Below are 24682 nucleotides of genomic sequence, written 5' to 3'. Positions count from 1 at the left end.
CCACGTTGGGCTACTGGCTCAGCAGGGAGCCTGCTTCTCCTTCTCCCTCTGCCTCTCCCCCTGCTCATGCTCTCTGCTCTCTCTGTGCCTCAAATGAATAAAATTTTTTTTAAAAAATCTTTAAAAAAAAAAAGATTTATTTATTTATTTTGAGAGAGAGACAGAGAGAAAGAGAAGCAGACTCCCCCCCCCCCCCCGGAGTACAGAGCCCAATGTGGACAGGGCTTGATCTCAGGACCCTGAGATCAAGACCTGAGCTGAAACCAAGAGTCGGTTGCTCCACTGACTGAGCCACCCAAGCGCCCCTCCAGTGAACTCTTTTCTAATGAAGAATCCTAAATGAAAGAACCAACCCAGCATATTTTTAACATCTCTTGCCAAATCAGAAACAATTCTAGAATTGGTGATAAAGGACTAGAGAAAAATCTAGACTGAGGGACAGACTTAAGAAAAACCTAACAATGTGCTTTTTGTGAGAATTAAATGAGGATCCATTAGAAAGTATTTAGCATCGTATTTTCCACATAGTATACATTCAATTCACGTTGACTCTTAAGATGATCATCGGCACTGACTATTGTATACAAATTCTAAAAGAATGAATCTAAAATACATGAATGTACTGGGATGAACATGCACAGATCCCTGCAGTCATGTAACACATTAACATAACACTATGCCAAAAGCAATTAACAGATTAATGTTATTAAGAGTACAATTAGAGAGGAGTGCCTGGGTGGCTCAGTTGGTTGAGCATCTGCCTTCGGCTTGGGTCATGATCCCAGGGTCCTGGGATCAAGCCCCGCATTGGGATCCCTGCTCAGTGGGAAGCCTGCTTCTCCCACTCTGACTACCCCTGCTTGTGTTCCTGCTCTTGCTATCTGTCAAATAAATAAATAAAATCTTAAAAAAAAAGAGTACAATTAGAGAAATGTTAATACTGAAATTTGTGTGGCAGGTATAAAAGGAGCAGTACTCAAACTAATGATGTAATGTATGGTGATTAACATAACAATAAAAATTTTTTTAAAAAAAGGAGCAGTACTCCATTTAAAGATGTTCCTTCTACTTTTGAGGGCAAGTATTATTAACTCTTCCCTATAATAATTTGTTCTAAGTCCAATAAAAGCCTATATTAAAAATACATACATAATTATTCATAAAGCAGCACTTAAAAAATCATCAGTAGCACCAGTGCCTGAAGCATTTAAAAATCATTTCTAACATATTAATACCGTTTTTCTCTATTTGACTTTTATTAGCTAAAAACAAATCCATTCCAATTTCCTAATCCAGAGATTTTATTGAATTGTTTTCTGTAATATGAAAAAGGTATCTTCCCACCCCCCAACTCTGGTAAGGAGGATCACTCAATCCCACTACTAGGGGGAAACAAAACTATTTCATAAATGCAGCATGAAATTTTAAATAACTTACCAAAATTTTAGACTTTAAAGCAAACCAAAGTTACTTAATTCAGTTTAAAAATTCTAAAATATTTATTTACAGTAGTAACATTTTATAATAAGTAATTCTTTTTTAAGATTTATTTATTTTAGAGAGCACATGAGCATGGGGGGGAGGGACAGAGGGCAAGGGAGAATTTTTTTTTTTTTTAAGATTTTATTTATTTGACAGAGAGAGAGCAAGCACAAGCAGGGGGAGTGGCAGAGGGAGAATGAGGAACAGGCTCCCCACCAAGCAGGGAGACTGATGTGGGGCTCAATCCAGGACCCAGGGATCATGATCTGAGCCAAAGGCAGACGCCTAACCAACTGAGTGACCCAGGCGCAGCCCCTATAATAATTCTTAATATTAATGAATTATTATTTTCTACCATGTGTGGAGATTCAAAATTACTTTAAAATTACTCCTCTATTTTTTAAAAAAGTGGTATTTGTAGACAAAATTCTGAAGCCTATAACACATTATTGACCATTATTAATAATGCAGAGCAATTTCAGATCATGACTTTTAATTTTATTTATTTATTTGAGAGAGAGAGAATGAGAGACAGAGACCTCAAGAGGGAAGAGGGTCAGAGGGAGAAGCAGACTCCCCGCTGAGCGGGCTTTTACCAAGTTTGCTTGGTAGTGATTTTAGGTAGTAAATTCTCTTCCTACTATCCTCCCAACTGCCTCAATGATACAGAAACCTATATCCTCATCAAAATGTCTAAAATTAAAGGGATACTACCTTTCAAGTACAGATTAGAATGTGGAGCAACTGGAACTCTATTCACCACTGATGAGAGTATAATGCGGCATAACCCATTTTGGAAAACTATTTGAAAGTACATACTAAAGCGGAATTTATGGATATTCTAACACAAAGCAATTCTAATCCTAGATATACCCAACAGAAATGGTTGTGTATATTCATCAAAGATACAAAAATGTTCACAGCAGCTTTATTCATAATAGCCAAAGTCTGAAGCCAACTCAGATGGTTATTAAGGTTGAATAAATGAATATATTTGCACAATGGAATGTTACACAGCAATGTAGTACTAATTAAAAGAACCAATTACTACTACAGAAAACAACAGACACAATACTGAGCGAAAAAAGTCATGTCTTTCCATTTAAAAAAAAAAAGCACATACTGTATGACTCCATTTATATACAGTTCAGGAACTGGCAAACCTGATCTATAGGGATAGAGGTTGTTACAGTTTACCTTTGTTGGTAAAAGGAACTGACTGGGAGGGGCCAAGAGGCACTCTTCTGTGGATCTGGGAAGTGGTTACATGGGTCTATATGTAACTTAAAATTCAAGAGGTTGGGCATTTAACTATATGTAAGTTATGCCTCAATAAAAAAATAAATAAAAACTCAGATAGCCTTCTCTATTCTTCCAGTTTATTAGACCTTTCCTGCTTTGGCATCTTTCCTCACTAAGTCTATATCCCTTTAACTTATTTTGCACCTAATCCTTATTAATTCATCAATAATAATAATTAACATATTAATGAAAACAATAAAGGAACCAATATCCATTTGTAAGAACATGTGTGATTACGACACTATGCTAGATGCTTTACCTACTAGTTTTTTTAAAACACCACAAAAAAACCCCACATATTAACTGTATTTTATATAACTGAAAAAGCCAAGGTTCACAGAAATTAAGTAATTTGACTAATGTCAGTAAGTATCAGAGCTAATTCAAACTTAGGTCTAACTTTAAAATTCATGCTATTTTTAGAATGCTAGGTGCCTCTCAAGACCAAAGGCCACCTCTTCTAGGGTGGCCTTGCTCTGTGTAGGCATAGCTCCCTTCTCTGACATATATAGCATTTCATACATATTTGTACTACCCCATTTATCACAATATACTTCAATTATTTGTTTTCATGTTCATATTCCATACTTGACTGTGAATTCCTGAAAAGAAAGGTCTAATCCTTATTCACCCTTTCAAACATAAAAATTTGGTATTTTGATCCAAAAATTAACAAAACTGGACTCCACTGTTATTTGTAATTATTTTATTAAATACATAAAATATAGAACAGCTTCAGAAAATGCATAAAATATGTATAATTTAATGTATACAGTGAATACTGGCATAACCACCACCCAAATAAAAAAAAAAAATGTCAAAATCCCATAAGATCCTCCCCACTTCAGCACCATTCTTGATCACAATCTAATCTTCTCAAGGGCAATTTATATTGACTTTTGCAAACATTCTTTACCAGCATGTCAAGCCGGTATTTCACTCATTTTTATTGCAGATTAGAATCCCACTGCATAACTATACCACTATTTATCCATCTATTGTAGATAAACATTTGGGTTGTTCCTAATTTGTCCCTCTTATAAACAATGGTGCCACAAATATTCTTGGAAGTATATCCTGGTAGACATATATATATATATATATATATATATATATATATATATATATATATATATATATATATACACACATACACACACATACACACACCTACCTGTGAGTTTCTTTAAATTCTAGAATTCCTGGGTTATAGTATATGTGTTCTTCAACTTTAAGGATACCAAATTGTTTATTTTTCTACTAATAGTAAGAGTTCTCCTTTTTCCATATCATGGTAACATCAATATTGACAAACTTTTAATATTTCTGCTAATCTCTGGGATGTGTATATCAATGGTATAATGAGCTTCTAGTTTGCATGTCCCTGACTATTAATGATGTTGAGCACTTTCTCATGTTAATTAGCCATTTTAACTTTCTCTTTGTGAAGCACCTCCTCAGATCCTTTGTGCATTTATTTTTTTTTAAAGATTTGACAGAGTGCACACATGCATGCGCTCGCACACCCAGGGGGAGGAGCAGAGAGAGAGAATCTTTAAGCAGGCTCCCTGCAGAGCATGGAGCCTGACAAGGGGCTCAATCCCACAACCCATGAGATCATGACCTGAGCCAAAACCAGGAGTCAGATGCTTAACTGACTGAGCCACCCAGGAACCCTAATCTTTTGTGCATTAAAATATACATATAGTATATATATGCACATAGTCTATCTTTTTCTTATTGATTTATATAGGAATTCTTGATGTATTCCAGATACCGGTCCTTTGCCAGCTATATGTTACAAATAACTCCCTATTCTTGTCTTTTTATTACCTGCATTTTTTTTTTATAAACCACTCAATTTTAAGGTAGTCAAATTTAGCCATCTCATTCTTTAATGGTTAGTGCTTTTTGGTCTTAAGAAAGTGTTCCCTAAATGTGTGGTCACAAAAATATTTTTAAGTAGTGTAGTAATACACAGTTTACTTCCTCCTACTAACCCAATGGAATATTATCCCTAAATAAATTAACACCGTGTCCCTAAGTTCTAATTTGTTAACAGAATACAAGTGCTATCATAATTGACAAGGTATAACCTTTTCATATACTTCCGCAGTAAATTTGATTCAATAATGTTTAGATATAATAAAGCAAGCTTTATGCTGCTTCAGTCTTGCTAAAATGTATTTACAAATATAGCTACATTAATATTAACTATAATGAACATAGCCAAGAATCAAGAAATTGTACTAAAAAAAAAAAACTCTGAGAGTCAAAATATACTAAAAAAGAAACCTATCTGTGCACTAAAGCTCACACAGTTTGCCCATAAGTGATTCATTTGCTCAAAGTTTATTTACTCCAATTTTCTGGTACTATTCTAGAGATCGGTGCAATAAGCATATCTAGAAGTTATACCGGAGATGGCGGAAAGAAACAGATAAGCAGACATGAACTTAAAAAAAAAAAAAAAAAAAAAAGCACTATGGTGTTATTGGAAATACATGGGCAGGTGGTACCATTTCTATATTATAGATCATCATAAAGAAAAAGGCCAAACCAATATATTTCTTCAGGTAGAAGGACAAAAAAGTAATTTTTTCCTAAGGAAACTAAAATGAAAAGAAGGTTATGTTCAAAGTAGTAAGGCAAAATGATCTTTCAATATCACTAACGTAGAACATCTCCTCTAATAATGTCAGGTAAAAACAAATGCATCTAAAATTTTTTTCAGTACAATGAAAGGTCCCAGAAGAAATATGTTTTATTTTTTAACTGGAAAAACAACAACATAAAAGCCACTTCTCTGAAGTACCTAATTCCATTCTATTTCTTAGCTTATAAAATGCAACATAAAGAGCTTTCTATCATGGCTGGTTGCAGTACAACTGTTGGTTGTAAAAACGGGGATATGGAAGCATCCCTATGAATATGATTTTATTTCAAGAATTAGAAAACAAAGCCAACCATTTACTTTTCCATTCAAATAAATCAATCCAGGGTGACCTTCAATATATTCTTTGACAAGAGAAACTGACAATTCTGCCTTTAGTTACCTAATTAAGTAAATAGCAAACTTTTAATAAAAGTGAAGTTTTCTGTTGTTTAGTAGAGTCACATGATTATTCTTTAATATTAAGTAGAATCACTGCATGAATGTCAGCAAACATCTGCTACAAGCTTGCTAACTTAAAAAATAAAATACAGAAACACACACAGAAATGGAACTAAGTCACATTGTAAAAGCAAATAGAGTATTTAACAACTTTAAAATTTTTCAGCATGTTGTATTTTCAAAGACACTTCTGAACAAAGACAAATACTAAAATGTACACCATTTTGAGAACATAAGAAGCATGATAGTAACCATGCTATACTGAGAAGATGAAATACAGATTATGAATGCTGTTTATAGCTTATGCTACTTAGGCAACAGTTCAGGACTATGGTTCCCAATTCTTCTGTGAAAACATTGTCAGAAAAGAAAATGAAATCAATATATTTATAACAATTTATTTAATTTTCCAGGTAGCACCATCTATTCGGTGTTTCACTATCTCAAAATAGTGCATATACCACCTATCAGCATGAATATTCATTAAAAGCCAAGAATAAATGTTAGTGTGAAAGCAGAAAACATAATTCAAATTTAACAAAACATAAGTGTCAGAAAAATCTAGAGATGGTTAAAGCAAGCACCAGTTTCAGTGATTTCTTTGCCATGAGTATTGAAAGAATATTTTCATTTTAAAAGAAAAATATAGCCTCAAAACTAGACAAAATTATGTTGCAATTTAAATTTTGAATGGAAAATAGAGATTTTAAAATATTTTAAAATATATATCCAAATATTTGCTATAATAAATCTTTTTCATACAATTAAAGACCTATTTCATTAACTGATTATTTAATGTCTGAATCATAGCTGTCAAATGCCTAATTTCATTTTAAAATTGTTACCTTAAAAATAACAATTTCCTAGCACAAACTAATTATACGAAGACACATCTAACAACAAGAAGGCTATTTCAAAAATTATACTTGGACAGAAAACTTCACTTTAGTCAGGACTTGAACTATTAAAGCTTAAACTAAACAGCAATTTTAACATAGTTACTATCAATATTAAATATCTGGGTTTCATCTGCAAAAACCTCAGATTAATCTGCTTATTTACAGAATTTTACATTTATCTCAAGTCCAGAAAAGGTTTTAATTTTATCCAAGGGTTATAATATTTATTTCTATAATTAAAGCAAAAATTCATGCTATCAGCAATGCAAGATTTGTAATTCACTGAATCACTAGTTCTCAAGTTTGGGCTTAAGAGAATTTAAGAGAAAACATGGAAAAGCCAAGCCATATAGCAGTAGTCACTAAAACTGGACCTTTCACTACAGAATCTGTTTCATTTAAATGAAAGCAGTTTTAAGATGTTGGAATATCTAGTTTAATGAAAAGCCTGCAAGAAATTAAGAAAAGAATGCAAGATTAAACAAACAAACCTGGCAACGAAGGAGAAAGTTCATTGTATCCTCCAAATGAAGCATTCCGGACAAGCTTTCGGCCATCAATTCGTGGAGGAAATAAAACAGGCGAAACCACAGTACAGGAAGAAAATCTACGTTGTTGTGAGCTCTCTTCTTTCATGGCTTAGAAGGTCTATTTAACGTATATGTTCGCCCAGAAGGCTAATTAGATCAGTATGGCAATGAGAGGCTTTTCTCTCACGTCCAAATGTAGTGAAACCCACCAGCACAAACAAAGGACACACACATTTAACAGCAAAGGAGAAGGACCAGAGACTGTCACATCAGCAATAAACAGAAAAGGCATTAAGCCTTGCTAGTGGGTTGTTGGGTTTTTTTTTTTTTAATGAACTGATAAATAAGAAAGGCAATTCTACTAATGTTTTACCTTTTTATCAAACCAGCAATGCCCTGAACTAAGTTGCTGCTTTAGTAAAAACAAAGCAAGATCAATACTTAGAGATTCAGGATGAAGTAAAATGCAACCCCTTCTCACATCCGTTATGTTTTTGTAGTATCTGCCACACTTCCCACCTCTTCCGATTCTTTCCAGTTTTTGCTTACCTCATAAATGGATATAAATATAACACTGTTTATCTTTCCTGAAGCCTCTAGATCTATATCTACTCCACTGCGTGCCTCAGCCATGTTTAAGAATTCATAAGGAAAGATATTCTTTCAAGTACAATTTTTATGGATTCTAACAGCTAAAGTGGAAAATAAATATTTAAGTTTTACCTCTAGCAAAGATATATGAGTCATTAAGACAATGTTAATGCAAACCAGTCCAGAAGGATGACTGAAAAGACACCACAATAATGCTGAGTGCTCTAACACATGTTATCTTGAAACAGATAGGAGCTACTGTAGTTCCTGTTCAATGCATTTAAACTTTTCAAAATATATCATCTACCAATAAGGATTTTCCACTTAAAACTCTATTTAAAGAAAAATGCAGCTTTATTATCACAATAACAAATAGAATATCTTTCTTTACTAGGTTAAAACTAAGTTACTGGTATGATCTCACATTACTAAATCTAACAGTAAAGTGCCAATAGCCAAATTTATACTCTATGCTATCTCTTTATAACTACCATTAAAATTTCAACTGACAGTGGTTCATTTTTATAGGAACCTTACTATACGATCTCAGTTTCCTTCCCACTATTCTGCATACATTTCAAGGCTATTTCTCCACTCCTATACAATAACATCCTATATAATCTAAGTCTGTTTCTCTTTACTAGAAAGTACACTTAACAAATTAATTTCCTTTATGTAACGTTCTTTATGGGCAAAGGCATTTCAAAAATCAAATAATGGTAAAAATAAGTTTACAGTTGATAATAACTACAACAGGGATTTGGGTTGTTTTGTTTGTTTTGCTTTTCTCCATGTCATGAAATATAAATGACCATTAATTATAAACAAGAGAGAAATAATTATAATTCATGCAGTGGTGCTTGACTCTCAAGGCATTGTTGTGTTAATGGTTACGCAGGATTTGAAATTAAACTGCCTGGGTTCAAATCCCAGCTGGATGCACTTTAGCAATTATGTTAATTTCTGTGGGTTTCTGTTTCCTCATCTATAAAATGCTAATAATATTACCTATATTATCAGATTGTTATTAGGATGAAACTGGATAATATATGTAAAATTTAGAAAGGTTTCAGGTTAAAATGGCAGAAGGAAGACACTAACCTAATGTGTTCTCTTCTAAAACTAAAATTATAAGAAAGGGGTAATTCCTTAAAAATATAAAGTATGGGTACGTATTCCACAAGTATGGATCCAGGATAGGACATAACAACAACACATATTTGACATTGGAAAACATGAGATTAACAAGTAGTCACTGTCTTGCATTATCCCAGAAAGCTGAATCACAAACCAGCAATGGCAAAAACTGAGAACCAGCCCTATTTATACCAAAGAATCCTTTTGCAGATAATTCATTACACCAATTTCCTCTAGATCAGGAATCAGATAAGCTATTGACATCACCAGTAATTCCAGAATCAGGACCAAAATATAAGCAGTGCTTTCAAAATTAGAAGGAAAATGACTTCCAACTTAAAATTCCATACCCAGCCAAACTATCAATTACATATTAGGGTAAAATAAAGGTATTTTTAGACATGTAAGGTCTAAAACTTACTTTCCATGAGTATTTTCAAATAATTTACTAGAGCAGTCCTTCTCACCTGGGATTCATTAGGCTCACTGCATTGAAACATCCACTTTTCAAAATGAATTAACCTTTTCTCGCATACATCTATAATGGCTCTACCCATGCACCATAATCCTTGGGAGAACTGAGAAAATACTCACTTAAATTATTTTCTACAGGCCTTACTTCCCTCATACGACCCCACTTGGGAATGGCTGTACTAGAATTGTATTCTACCAAAAAGTGACAGCAGCAGTAAGAATGCATGGGATACAGGAAACAGGATAATCAATATAAAAGAGCTGCCATCACCCAAAATGTCCCCTACCACTGTACCATCTCTTTGTAAACCAAGGACAAACTGGGTGAACTCTGCCCAATTTTTTCTGACTTTGGCTTGTCTTGACAGCATGCTGATGAAGTTTCTTCTCTGTTTCCCCATGCCATGATGTTTGCATAAGGTGAGTACACTTCCAGTACACTGAAATGTTCTACCTTTTTTTTTTTTTTTTTTAAGATTTTATTTCTGGGGCACCTGGGTGGTTCAGTCATTAAGCGTCTGCCTTCGGCTCAGGTCATGGTCCCAGGGTCCTGGGATCGAGCCCCGCATTGGGCTCCCTGCCCCGCGGGAAGCCTGCTTCTCCCTCTCCCACTCCCCCTGCTTGTGTTCCCTCTCTCGCTGTCAAATTATAAACAAAATCTTTAAAAAAAAGAAAGATTTTATTTTTTAGAGCAGTTTCAGGTTCACAGCAAAATTGAGAGGAAGGTACAGAGATCTCCCATATACCCCCGCCTCCATATATGCATGGCCTCCCCTATTATCAATTCTCCTGACCAGACCAGTACATTTGTTCTAATTGTGAACCTATGTTGACATATCATAATCACTCAAATTCCATAGTTTATCTTAGGGCTCACTTTTTAATGTTGTACATGCCATGGGTTTGGACAAATGCATAATGACATGTAGCTATCATTAGAGTATCATACAGAGCATCTTCACTGCCATAAAAACCTGTGCTCTGCTTAGTCACTGCTGCCTCCCTGGAAAGGACTGACCTTTTTTACTGTTTTTCCGTACTTTTGCTTTTGCTACAGTGTCATGTAGAACTCTAATGAGTAACATTATTTCTAAGTCTCTGTTGTTGGTGTTTCATTTGTCTCTATTTCAGCACCAACACCTCCTGTCTTACTCACTGGAGCATTACGGTAAGTATTAAATAGCCCCTAACCCTTGCCTGGCTCTGCTTCTTCAGGAGGGTTTTGACTCTTCTTTGCCCTTCGTTCTCCCTAGACTAAGGATAATCTTATGAAGTACCATGAAAAAACCCTGTTGAGATATGGATTCAAAATACCTTCAACAGATAAAATCAATTTGAGAACTGACACACTAATAATATTGATTTTTCCTACTGGAAACATGGTATGTCTCTCCATTTATTGAGAATACACCATCTTAGTGTTACACTTTTCTACATAAAGATACTATGTTAGATTTATTAGACTTATTGCTATGTACCTTACTTTCTGTTACTTTAAGTGGTATTTTTTGAACTGCATTTTTCTAATCACTTGTTACTGGTACATACAACCATAGTTAACACGTATCCAGTAATTTCTTAATAACTTTAATAATTTATCTGTGTATTTGGGAGAGCTTCTGTATAAACAACTATACTAACTACAAATAAAATTTTTTGCTCCTTTACTTTTTATTTCTTTTTACCCTTATTCACTAAATTTCAAGTACGATGCTGAAATGAAGTGTAGATGGTACACACCTTTGTTCCTAATTCTAACTTTACAAGGTTAAGAAAGAGTTCCCTTCTATTTCTAATTTGCTAAAAAATTTTGTATCATGAACGGATGTTAACATTTTCAAATACATTTTATTAATGGGATAACATAGTTTTTCTTCTTTAATCTGTGTGTTAAATGACATCATAGATTTTAAAAAGATTTTTATTTGAGAGAGAGAGAGAGAGAGAGAGAGAGAGAGAGGAAGAGGGAGAGAGAATCTGAAGCTGATTCAGCTGGGCACAAAGCCCACCTCGGGACTCAATCCCACAACCACGAGATCATGACCTGAGCCAAAACCAAGAAACCGAGCCCCCCTGCCCCAGCATGGAGTCTGTTTAAGAGTCTCTCTCTCCCTCTGCCTCTGCCCCCCATCACTTTCCCCTCCCCCACAGGAAAAAAAAAAGAAAGATCTAACCCAATTTCAGAGATGTTAAAGTAGGAGCAGGGGTACTTTTTCAGAATTAATGAAATACAGTTCTAGGGTGAGATTGGAGTTATATTTTTCCCTAAATGTTCAGCAGAACTTGTTTGTAAATCTATCTTGGCCTATGATGTCTCTGTAAAGATAATCTATACTACTAATTAGAGTACAAAAATCACTAGAATTTCCTATTACTGAATAAATTTTGGGAAGTACGATCATTCTAAAAATTTGTTCATCTAATTTTTCAAATTTATTGGCTAGAGTTTATATTATCTTTCAAACATCTGCCTATATTTTTAGTTGTCTTTTTATTCCTAATGTTTATTTCCCTTAGTCTTGCTCAAGTTTTGATAATTTTTATTGGCCTTTTCAAACAACCAACTTTGTCTTTCTTGCTCTCACCTATATCTATTCTCATATCTTTATTATTTCCTTCTTTCTATTTACTTTGGGTTTATTCTATTACTTTTCTAACACTAAGTTAAATGCTTACTTAAGGGCGCCTGGGTGGCTCAGTTGGTTTAGCGACTGCCTTTGGCTCAGGTCATGATCCTGGAGTCCGTGGATCGAGTCCTGCATCGGGCTTCCTGCTCGGCAAGGGGTCTGCTTCTCCCTCTGACCCTAACCCCTCTCATGGGCTCTCTCTCATTCTCTCTCTCTCTCAAATGAATAAATAAAATCTTTAAAAAAAAATAAATGCTTACTTAATTCATTACTTTTCAGCCCTCCTTCTTGTCAAGTATCAGCATTAAAACTATTACTGTTTAGGGCTCCTGGGTGGCTCAGTTGGTTAAGCATCTGCTTTCGGCTCAGGTCATGATCTCAGGGTCCTGGGATCAAGTCCTGCATCAGGCTCTCTGCTCAGTGGGGTTTGCTTCTCCCTCTCACTCTCCCTCTGCGCTCTCCCTCTCTCTCAAATAAATAAATAGAATCTTAAAAAAAATAAAACTATTACTGTTTAGAATTCCTGCTTGGGAACTGTGAGTCCTCCTTAATCAGAGAGTTGTTGTCTTTCATCCTTTTTTTTTATTTTAAAGATTTTATTTATTTATTAAGAGAGAGAGAGAGCATGCACACACAAGGGGAGGGGCAGAGGAAGAAGAAGCAAGAGACTCCCAAGCAGACTCTGTGCTGAGCATGGAGCCCAATGTGGGGCTCGATCTCATGACCCTGAGATCATGACCTGAGCCAAAATCCAGAGTCAGACACTTAAGTGAATGAGTCACCCAGGTTCTCTTTCATCCTTCTGAAAGGTTCCCAGCATTATCTTTCAATATTGCCTTTAACCCATTAAATCACATTCTGGCATTTATAATTCTAATTGGTACAGATGTTGGTCTGGATGGTAGGTAGTTTATGCAGATTCTCTCTGATGGTGGCTTGTTACTTCATGTCTTTACTGATTTTTCCACATCATAATGCTAACTTGTTGTTTTGTTTATGTATGAGCTCATAACTAAAAATCAATTTTTGGAGGCATATGTTTAAACCTCTCCTCTAACAAGTATCTGTGTCAATTCTTCCAGACACTTGGGAAAAGATCATTTTAAACTAAACTGAGGGGTGTTTTTGTTTTTACCACAGAGATAGGATGAGTTCTGTCCCCAAGCCTACACAGGAGTATATGTTTTTGCTTCTCAAAGAAGAGTCCCTCTCTCCCCATTCTACCTGGAGTCACAACCAAGATAGGCATTAACACCAGCATCTTCCTCTATGGCTATGTTTTTCAGGTGTGTTTGTTTTCTTTTTTAACTAAGAAGGACTCCTAATTTCACATGGAGAGATCTCCAATCCAAATTTCCATCATGAATGGGCCACAGGACTTTTCTCCCTTTTTCTCATTAAACTCAAGCTGTAGAACTTCAGAAAGTAACAAGTGCTAGTCAGGACAAATGCTGCCTTCAGAACTCATCACCTCTCTGGATTCCCACTCTCCGTAATTCTGCCCCACCTACCAATTCCCTTATTTTGTTGACAGTTCAACCAACCATACTTTATTAAGAGTTTTTTAAAAAAATATTTATTTGAGAAAGAGGGTGAGAATGAGCGGGGGGGGGGGGGGAGAGGGAAAGGATCTCAAGCAGACTACCAACTGAGTGCAGAGTGACGTGGGCCTTGATGTTATGACCCCGAGATCATAACCTAAGCCGAAATCAAGAGTCAGATGCCCAAATAACTGAGGCACTCAGACACCCCTCAACCGCACTTTAAAAATAAAAATAAATTTACTTATTTATTTCAGAGAGAGAGAGAGAGAACACGAGATGGGAGAGGGTCAGAGGGAGAAGCAGAGTCCCCACTGAGCAGGGAGCCCGATGCGGGACTCGATCTCAGGACCTTGGGATCATCAGGACCTGAGCCGAAGGCAGATGCTTAACTGACTGAGCCACCCAGGCGCCCCCCCAAACTGTGTTATTTTGATGACACAACAGTAAAGTTTGAAATACGGGATGCAGCTGGTCAAGAACAATACCACAGTCTAGCCCAATGTACTAGAGAGGACCAAAGCAGCCATAGTTGTGGATGATATCACAAATGACGAGTCCTTTGCCAAAGCCAAAAAATGGATTAAAGAACTTAAGAAGCAAGCCAATCCTAATGCTGTAAATAGCTTTACTGGGAAACAAGGCTGATCTTGCAAATAAAAGAGCTATCAATTTCCAGGAAGCACAGTCCTATGTAGATGACAACAGCGTACTACTCAAGGAGACATCAGCTAAAACACCAATGAATGTAAATGAAATATTCATGGCAACAGCTAAAACGTTGCCAAAGAAGGAACAACTGAATCCAGGAGCAAATTCTGCCAGAGGTAGAGGAGTAAATCTACTGAACCCAAAGAGTGAACTAGGAGTCAGTGTTGTGATACCTAAACCTCCAGTTTGAACTTGCTGGAATATTCTTCTGCTTCATAAATATTAATGAGAGTGTAACTGGAACATTTAACTGGCCCAATATGACTTCTAAAAAGAAGAGACTTGTGACAGAGTCAATTTCTAATACTGAATTATTTTAAGTGTTTTGAGCTTAATTTTTAATAACATGTATGTGACCTTCTGACTAATGTTTCAGAAGTAGAAGTGGGGAATGAGAGCTGTGTGTGTATGCTTGTTTCCTTGGATGGTTAGGGGGAATCATTTCTCACCATCAGGGATAGAGACAAACGATGATGTAAACCCACAGTTAACCAGCCAGTTCTATGAAAAAGATCTGGAACTTATTAATTTAAGCTTTTCAAAAACATTCTTTTTTTAGAAGGAGATTCTAAAGATATTTATGCTTAGCTACAGTATTCAGGTTACTGGTAATTTCTCTTAGTATGTATACTTAAGATGAACATTCCACATTTTAACAAATTAACCACAAGAAAATAGTCCCACATCTTCAGGGGGAAAAATACAAACATTAATGGCATCAAAATTATAGCTAGTCTTAGTATTTTTTGTGGGGTAAGAAAAAGTCAAATGTATCCTCATTTTATTTTAGATATATGAAAACTGGTAAGTGCACCTTAATGGATAGTGTTCCCTTCAAACACGTGAGCTCTTCAACAGAAATGAAACAAATCAGGTGCCTGTGATTTCTATTTAATCATAGCTGGCCATTACATATGTTTTGTTGTTTGTGGCAGGGAGCAGGCTTTTGTTCTCTTTGGACATATTATAGTCAAGGCACTAACAATTATGTACATTCAAACTTGGTTATTTTAAATTTGATCTTCAGTGGTACTATAAATAAGGTACTGCACTGCAGTCTCCATATATGTTTATTACTTTCCTGTAATATTTTAGAGTTGCTTAAAAGTATACAAAATGTACAGTTACTAAAACAGCTAATTTTTCCTTTTTTATCCCTTTGAAAGGAAGGGGGTCTAGTTGTTCCTACATGGCTAGAATCATAATAAACAATGTATCAATTTATAACATAAATAAGTATTGCAGTGTGTTCATTTTATTTTGATCAATTCAGTATACTGCACTAACTATTTTAGGTATTTTCATTATATGAAATCTACCATGTGTCAGAGATGATTGAATCTAAGCGTTGAACTGCTAGCAGAACTTGTACACTTACAGCAATTCAGAATTAGTAAGGAAAACAGTTCACCAGTGTGTAGTTTTACATTTAAGTGCTCAAGTTGAAATAAAGTGGTATAAAAAACAGAAACAAAAATATAAAACAAAAAACCCCCACCATATCCAACATTTTGATGTTCTTACTAGGAAGGTTTTTTCTGAATGTCTAGTTTGCTCTATTACTGGAACTGTAACATGTTAAGTTCACTTACATGTTTCCTTATGTTTCCCTACTTCCTGTCCCTAAATTTCCCAATTACAAATTGGGAATGAGAATTTTTGGTTTGTTCTTGCTTTCTAGTACAGAATTCTGTACACCAAACAGAATAAAGGCCAGCTTGATGGAAGAGACCCTTGGAAAATCCTATAGTCCCCAGGGGGAATTTGTTCATCTTTCACAAACTCTGCCTTTACCTGGAAAATAGGAGTTTGCTAAACTTCACTGTGTTCATTCTTAAATAAAACCTACGTATGTTCAAAATTACAACAACCAAAATGAAAACAGAAAAATTTCTATGAAACTACTTCTCTCAGAAATTATGCAAATATTGGTAAATTAAGTTGTTACTATCTTGCTACACATTTACTAACAATACAGAAAACTTGCATTTCCATGCCTCAAGGAAAGGAAAATCGTAGCAGTTAACTCTATAGGTGAAACTATTTTACCACTCTTGCTAAGAAGGTAGTCTCAACCTCTCAGACTTTGGAAACAAATGGGAGGAAATCCCAACAGAAAAGAGCTGAGAGACTAGTGCAAGTAGTACTTGATAATCCTTTAATGTTATCTTAAGTAAGCACACACACACATCTTAAGTAAATATATATATGTACACACACATATATATTTTAGATACACACACACAGAATATTTATAGAGGGAAAAGTGTCTTTTAGTATTCTTTATGTTCCTCTTAACTGCTTTGATAAAAAGCAATTAATAAGGCCTGGCAAGGATGAGACAGAACCCTCTCATCTTTGTAAAGATGTTTAAAACAGCGCTAAATTATTCATTCTCACTTTTCAATAAATGTTTTCAAAGTATTTCAGTTTCCCCTACAGGAGCGCAGAACATTTGAAAAACACAGATATTGCAACGTTTCACAAGAGAGATTTAGAAAAATATTTCATTCTCATTTTTTTAATTTGCCAAATATTATAATTTTTTCATTATTTAATACTTTCATACCTCTCTAAGAAGCAACTATCCGAACACAAGGAATTTCAAACAGAAAACAACTGTGTCTTAAGAAATAACTTCAGGGGCGCCTGGGTGGCTCAGTTGGTTAAGCAACTGCCTTCAGCTCCGGTCATGGTCCCAGGGTCCTGGGATCGAGCCCCGCATCGGGCTCCCTGCTCGGCAGGAAGCCTGCTTCTCCCTCTCCCACTCCCCCTGCTTGTGTTCCCTCTCTCTCTGTCTCTCTCTGTCAATTAAAAAAAAAAAAAAGAAAAGAAAAAAAAGAAATAACTTCAAAACTCTAACAGTGAGGATTCAATAACTCAGAAGAAAATTAACATAACCTTTAACGTATACTATCTGTAATGAAAAAGAACTATGGCTACAAACCAAAGCACAGCAATTAGAAAAAAAAATTAGAGGTAGTGCGGATAAATTCAAGTACTCTTTCAGGTAAAACAATTTTCATGAAATAGAACACATATATTCAAGACATATTTGTTATGTGTGTGTAGTCTCATAAATGCTCAAGAATTGATCCTAGAAATATCTTACCAAGGAAGGAAGAATTGCTTCGATTCATGGAGGAAACTGACTTCTTTGTCTCCTTTTGTCTATAAACCATTTTAATGAAGGTGCCACCTGAGATTATACCAGCGAGGTCTAAAACTGTCACCCTGGGGAATCTGGTACAACATCTTCACACTAGCAAACTCTGCAAAGAAAATCCCCCTTTAAAGTTTTCTATTAAGTTGTAGATACAGATCCATCATGTCATGTTTAATGCTACCAGGGAATTCAAAGTGAAGGGACTTGGCAGGGTTAAGAGAATTTGCTGAAGGATAAGAGAAACACAATACTAAGTATATACATTTTAATTCAAGTCTAGATAAAGCAAGCATGGTCTAAATTAATTTTGATAAAACTGGTTAAGCAGGTAACTGATTAGGTAACTTTCAGTTTTAAAAGTTTTTAAATTTTAAACATTTAAAAATTAGTTTGCAACAGACTCCTTTAAGTTTTGGCAAAGCAATATTTTATATTCTCTTATAAAGCACTACAACTGAAAGATGGTTTTGTAAAGCTAAAAGCATGCAAAATAGCTTTTTATGACCGAAGAATTACAAGATATAGGAACTCATCAAGCTTTGATAACAATCTCAAATGTCATGTAGTTAGAACAAAGTATCTATACATGAAATGAGCTTTAATTTATTCTCTAGGATCCCTTGGCACTGCACTTTCAAATGTAGAGGGGAGGAGGGGGGCGGAGCAAGATGGCAGAGGAGTAGGAGACCTGGATTTCGTCTGGTCTCAGCAATTCAGCTGAATAGGGATCAAACCATTCTGAACACCTACGAACTCAACAGGAGCTGGAAGAAGTGAGTAGCAACAACTCTCTGAACAGAAAAGCGGCCACTTACTGGAAGGTAGGACGGGTGGAGAAGTGAATCCGAGGCGATATTCGGGAGGATAGACGGTGGGGGAGGGGGCCTCCGTCGGCCGCTTCTGGCAAGTGATAAGAGCCTCGGAGCACAAAATCGGAACTTTTAGAAGTCGGCTCCGCTGAGGGACGTCGCTCCAGTGGCTAAGCGTGGGGTGGAACCCTCGCGGGACAGTGTGGTCTCAGGACCCTTGGGGTCACAGAAAAACTGGGGGTGCCTGAGTGCAGCAGAGCTCCCAGGTATCGGAACGGGGAAGCCGGCTACAGAGACGGAGCCGAGGCGCGGGCTCTCAGCTCGGGGTTGCCATAAACCGTGATCCACGGCCCAGTCGGGCCACTGCTTCTCCAGCAGGGACCCAACAAGCGGCAGAGCCAGGGAGACTCCCCTTCCTCTCCTGGGAGGAGTGGCGCGGGAGGGCACCGCAGGGATCTGTTGGGTTTGGAGGCTCCACAGGGGGTCAGGTGCCAGAGATACAAACGCTCGGTCACAGGCCGGGTGAGCACGGAGTGCAGCCGGAGAGACGGGGAGACGGGAGTGACTGCTTTTCTCTGGGACCGCACTGAGGAGCGGGGCCCCGAGTTCTCAGCTCCTCCGGGTGGAGATTGGGACGCCACCATTTTCACCCTGGTCCTCCAAAGCTGTACCGAGAGCTTGCAGGGAACAAAAGCTCCTGAGAGCAAACCTGAGCAGCTTGCTTAGCCCGGACCGACAAGGGCGGGGAAATTCCGCCTCCAGCAAAGACATTTGGGAACCATGGCAACAGGCCCCCGCCCCCGAAAAGATCAGCACGAACGGCCAGCAAGCCAAGACCAAGTTTACGGATCCAGGAGAACGGGAGAACTCCAGCGCTAGAGGAATACAGCACATAGAATTCATGGCTTTTTTTTTTACTATGATTCATTAGTTTTTCAAAGTTAATTTTTTAACTGTTTTTAATTTTTCTTTTTCCTTTTTTCAACAAACATCTTATCAATCACTTTTTTAAAAAAATATTTTTTATTTTTCATTTTTAGAGTCATATTTTATCCCTTCATAGTAGTTACACTTATTTTTGGCATATATAAATAAGTTGTTCTCTCTTTAAAATTTTAAGATAGTTTCTTCTAACAGATCAAAATATACCCTAAATCACTACTGTATGGCTTTGTTCTAGTCTCCTGCCTGATCACATTCTCTCCCTTTTTTTTCTTTTTTTTTTAAATCTTTCTTTTTTCAAACAACTTACTTTTCAATTCCTTTTATAAACTCTTTTATAATTTTTATCTTTACAGGCATCTTCCATCCCTTCATTATATCAACCCTTATTTTGTACATATATGTCTTTCTTCCTTTAAAATTTTAGGAGGCAGTTTTTTCTAACAGACCAAAATATGCCCAAAATCTAGTGTGTGGCACTGATCTATGCACTAGCCTGATCATATTTGATCATATTCTGATTTTTTTGTATTGTTCTGTTTTTGCTTTTATTTTTTTCTTTTTGTTTTTTGTTTTTTTTCTCTTTCTTTTTTCTTTCTTTCCCTCTCTTTTCCCCTGGTTTCAGGTCTTTTCTGATTTGTATAGAGTATATTTGCTGGGGACGTTGTTAATCTGTTAGCATTTTCTCCTCTCATTCATCTATTCTCCTCTGGGCAAAATGACAAGACGAAAAAAATCACCTCAGCAAACAGAACAAGAGGTAGTACCGTCAGCCAGGGACCTACCCAATACGGACATTAGTACGATGTCGGATCTAGAGTTCAGAATCATGACTTTAAAGATACTAGCTGGGCTTGAAAAAAGTGTGGAAGTTATTAGAGAAACCCTTTCTGGAGAAATAAAAGAACTAAAATCTAACCAAGTCGAAATCAAAAAGACTATTAATGAGGTGCAATCAAAAATGGGGGCACTAACTGCTAGGATAAATGAGGCAGAAGAGAGAATCAGCAAGATAGAAGACCAAATGATGGAAAATAAAGAGGCTGAGAAAGAAACAACTACAGGATCAGGAGGGCAGAATTCGAGAGATAAGCGATATGGTAAGACAAAACAACATTAGAATAACTGGGATCCCAGAAGAAGAAGAAGAAAGAGAGAGGGGCAGAAGGTATATTGGAGCAAATAATAGCAGAGAACTTCCCTAATGGGAGGAAGGAAACAGGCATCAAAATCCAGGAGGCACAGAGAACCCCTCTCAAAATCAATAAAAATAGGTCAACACCCCGACATCTATTAGTAAAACTTACGAGTCTCAGAGACAAAGAGAAAATCCTGAAAGCAGCTCGGGAGAAGAGATATGTAACCTACAATGGTAGAAACATTAGATTGGCAACAGACCTATCCACAGAGACCTGGTAGACCAGAAAGGACTGGCATGAGATCTTCAGAGCACTAAACGAGAAAAGTATGCAGCAAGAATACTATATCCAGCTAGGCTGTCATTGAAAATAGAAGGAGAGATAAAAAGCTTCCAGGACAAACAAAAACTAAAGGAATTTGCAAACACGAAGCCAGCCCTACAAGAAATATTGAAAGGGGAGCCTAAAAGCAGCATAAATCAGAAAGGAACACAGATAATATATAGTAACAGTCACCTACAGGCAATACAATGGCACTAAATTCATACCTTTCAATAGTTACCCTGAATGTAAATGGGCTAAATGCCCCAATCAAAAGACACAGGCTATCAGATTGGATTCAAAAACAAGACCCATCCATATGCTGTCTGCAAGAGACTCATTTTAGACTCAAAGACACCCCCAGATTGAAAGTGAGGGGGTGGAAAACAATTTACCATGTTAATGGACACCAAAAGAAAGCTGGGGTGGCAATCCTTATATTAGACAAGTTAGATTTTAAAACAAAGACTGTAATAAGAGATGAAGGAGGACACTATATCCTACTTAAAGGGTCTATCCAACAAGAAGATCTAACAATTGTAAATATCTATGCCCCTAACGTGGGAGCAGCCAATTTTATAAGGCAATTAATAACAAAAGCAAAGAAACACATTGACAACAATACAATAATAGCGGAGGACTTTAACACCCCCCTCACTGAAATGGACAGATCATCTAAGCAAAAGATCAACAAGGAAATAAAGACTTTAAATGACACAATGGACCAAATGGACTTCACAGACATATTCAGAACATTCCATCCCAAAGCAACGGAATACACATTCTTCTCTAGTACCCATGGAACATTCTCCAGAACTGATCACAACCTAGGTCACAAATCAGGTCTCAACCAGTACCAAAAGATTGGGATTATTCCCTGCATATTTTCAGACCACAATGCTTTGAAACTAGAACTCAATCACAAGAGGAAAGTTGGAAATAACTCAAATACATGGAGGCTAAAGAGCATCCTACTAAAGAATGAATGGGTCAATCAGGAAATTAAAGAAGAATTAAAAAAATTCATGGAAACCAATGAAAATGAAAACACAACTGTTCAAAATCTTTGGGATACAGGAAAGGTAGTCCTGAGAGGAAAGTATATAGCAATACAAGCCTTTCTCAAGAAACAAGAAAGGTCTCAAATACACAACCTAACCCTACACCTAAAGGAGCTGGAGAAAGAACAGCAAAGAAAGCCTAAACCCAGCAGGAGAAGAGAAATTAAAGATCAGAGCAGAAATCAATGAACTAGAAACCAAAAGAACAGAACAGATCCACGAAACTAGGAGCCGGTTCTTTAAAGAATGAACAAGATTGATAAACCCCTGGCCAGACTTATCAAAAAGAAAAGAGAAATGACCCAAATCAACAAAATCATGAATGAAAGAGGAGAGATCACAACCAACACCAAAGAAATACAAACAATTATAAGAACATATTATGAGCAACTCTACGCCAGCAAATTAGATAACCTGGAAGAAATGGGTGTATTCCTAGAGATGTATCAACGACCAAAATTGAACCAGGAAGAAATAGAAAACCTGAACAGACCTATAGCCACTAAGGAAATTGAAGCAGTCATCCAAAATCTCCCAACAAACAAAAGCCCAGGGCCAGATGGCTTCCCAGGGGAATTCTATCAGACATTTCAAGAAGAATTAGTACCTATTCTCCTGAAACTGTTCCAAAAAATAGAAATGGAAGGAAAACTTACAAACTCATTTTATGAGGCCACCATTACCTTGATCCCCAAACCAGACAAAGACCCCATCAAAAAGGAGAATTACAGACCAATATCCTTGATGAACATGGATGCAAAAATTCTCACCAAAATACTAGCCAATAGGATCCGACAGTACATTAAAAGGATTATTCACCATGACCAAGTGGGATTTATCCCTGGACTGCAAGGTTGGTTCAACATCCGCAAATCAAACAACGTGATACAATACATTAACAAAAGAAAGAACAAGAATCATATGATCCTCTCAATAGATGCAGAAAAAGCATTTGACAAAGTACAGCATCCTTTCTTGATCAAAACTCTTCAGAGTATAGGGATAGAGGGTACATACCTCAATATCATAAAAGCCATCTATGAAAAACCTACAGCGAATATCACTCTCAATGGGGAAAAGCTGAGAGCTTTTCCCCTAAGGTCAGGAACACGGCAGGGATGTCCACTCTCACCACTGCTATTCAACACCGTATTAGAAGTCCTAGCCACAGCAATCAGACAACAAAAAGAAATCAAAGGCATCCAAATCGGCAAAGAGGAAGCCAAACTCTCACTCTTTGCAGATGATATGATACTGTATGTGGAAAACCCAAAAGACTCCACCCCAAAACTGCTAGAACTCATACAGGAATTCAGTAAAGTAGCAGGATATAAAATCAATGCACAGAAATCAGTGGCATCCCTATACACCAACAACAAGACAGAAGAGAGACAAATCAAGGAGTCGATCCCATTTACAATTGCACCCAAAACCATAAGATTCCTAGGAATGAATTTAACCAAAGAGGCAAAGGATCTGTACTCAGAAAACTATAAAATACTCATGAAAGAAACTGAAGAAGACATAAAGAAATGGAAAAACGTTCCATGCTCATGGATTGGAAGAACAAACATTGTGAAGATGTCAATGCTACCTAGAGCAATCTACACATTCAATGCAATCCCCATCAAAATACCATCCACTTTTTTCAAAGAAATGGAACAAAGAATCCTAAAATTTGCATGGAACCAGAAGAGACCCCGAATAGCCAGAGGAATACTGAAAAAGAAAAGCAAAGCTGGCGGCATCACAATTCCGGACTTCCAGCTCTATTACAAAGCTGTCATCATCAGGACAGTATGGTACTGGCACAGAAACAGACACATCGATCAGTGGAACAGAAGAGAGAGCCCAGAAATGGACCCTCAACTCTATGGTCAACTAATTTTTGACAAAGTAGGAAAGAATGTCCAATGGCAAAAAGAAAGTCTCTTCAACAAATGGTGTTGGGAAAATTGGACAGCCACATGCAGAAGAATGAAACTGGACCATTTCCTTACACCACACACAAAAATAGACTCCAAATGGTTGAAAGACCTCAATGTGAGACAGGAGTCCATCAAAATCCTAAAGGAGAACACAGGTAGCAACCTCTTCGACCTCAGCCGCAGCAACTTCTTCCTAGAAACATCGCCAAAGGCAAGGCAAGCAAGGGCAAAAATGAACTATTGGGATTTCATCAAGATAAAAAGCTTTTGCACAGCAAAAGAAACAGTCCACAAAATCAAAAGACAACCGACAGAATGGGAGAAAATATTTGCAAATGACATATCAGATAAAGGGCTAGTATCCAAAATCTATAAAGAACTTATCAAACTCAACACCCAAAGAACAAATAATCCAATCACAAAATGGGCAGAAGATATGAACAGACATTTTTCCAAAGAAGATATCCAAATAGCCAACAGACACATGAAAAAGTGCTCAACATCGCTCAGCATCAGGGAAATCCAAATCAAAACCTCAATGAGATACCACCTCACACCAGTCAGAATGGCTAAAATTAACAAGTCAGGAAATGACAAATGTCGGCGGGGATGTGGAGAAAGGGGAACCCTCCTACAGTGTTGGTGGGAATGCAAGCTGGTGCAGCCACTCTGGAGAACAGTATGGAGGTTCCTCAAACAGTTGAAAACAGAGCTACCATACGATCCAGCAATTGCACTACTGGGTATTTACCACAAAGATACAAATGTAGGGATCCGAAGGGGTACGTGCACCCCAATGTTTATAGCAGCAATGTCCACAATAGCCAAACTGTGGAAAGAGCCAAGATGTCTATCGACAGATGAATGGATAAAGAAGATGTATATATACACAATGGAATATTATGCA

The 24682-nt window shown here is 36.8% G+C and overlaps 1 protein-coding gene and 1 pseudogene across 6 annotated transcripts in view; one reads left to right on the top strand and one right to left on the bottom strand.

The window, feature by feature from the left end:
• OSBPL8 (oxysterol binding protein like 8) overlaps window positions 1-24682 on the bottom strand; it is a 161955-nt gene that overhangs the window by 45218 nt on the left and 92055 nt on the right. The gene's annotated exons all lie outside the window — the stretch shown is intronic.
• LOC113921623 lies at window positions 14130-14586 on the top strand (annotated as a pseudogene).

Source organism: Zalophus californianus, chromosome 9 (genome assembly GCF_009762305.2).
Source record: "Zalophus californianus isolate mZalCal1 chromosome 9, mZalCal1.pri.v2, whole genome shotgun sequence".
NCBI lineage: Eukaryota > Metazoa > Chordata > Mammalia > Carnivora > Otariidae > Zalophus > Zalophus californianus.
Note: the sequence above shows the minus strand (reverse complement) of the source record. Positions and strands in the feature narration are given on the sequence as shown.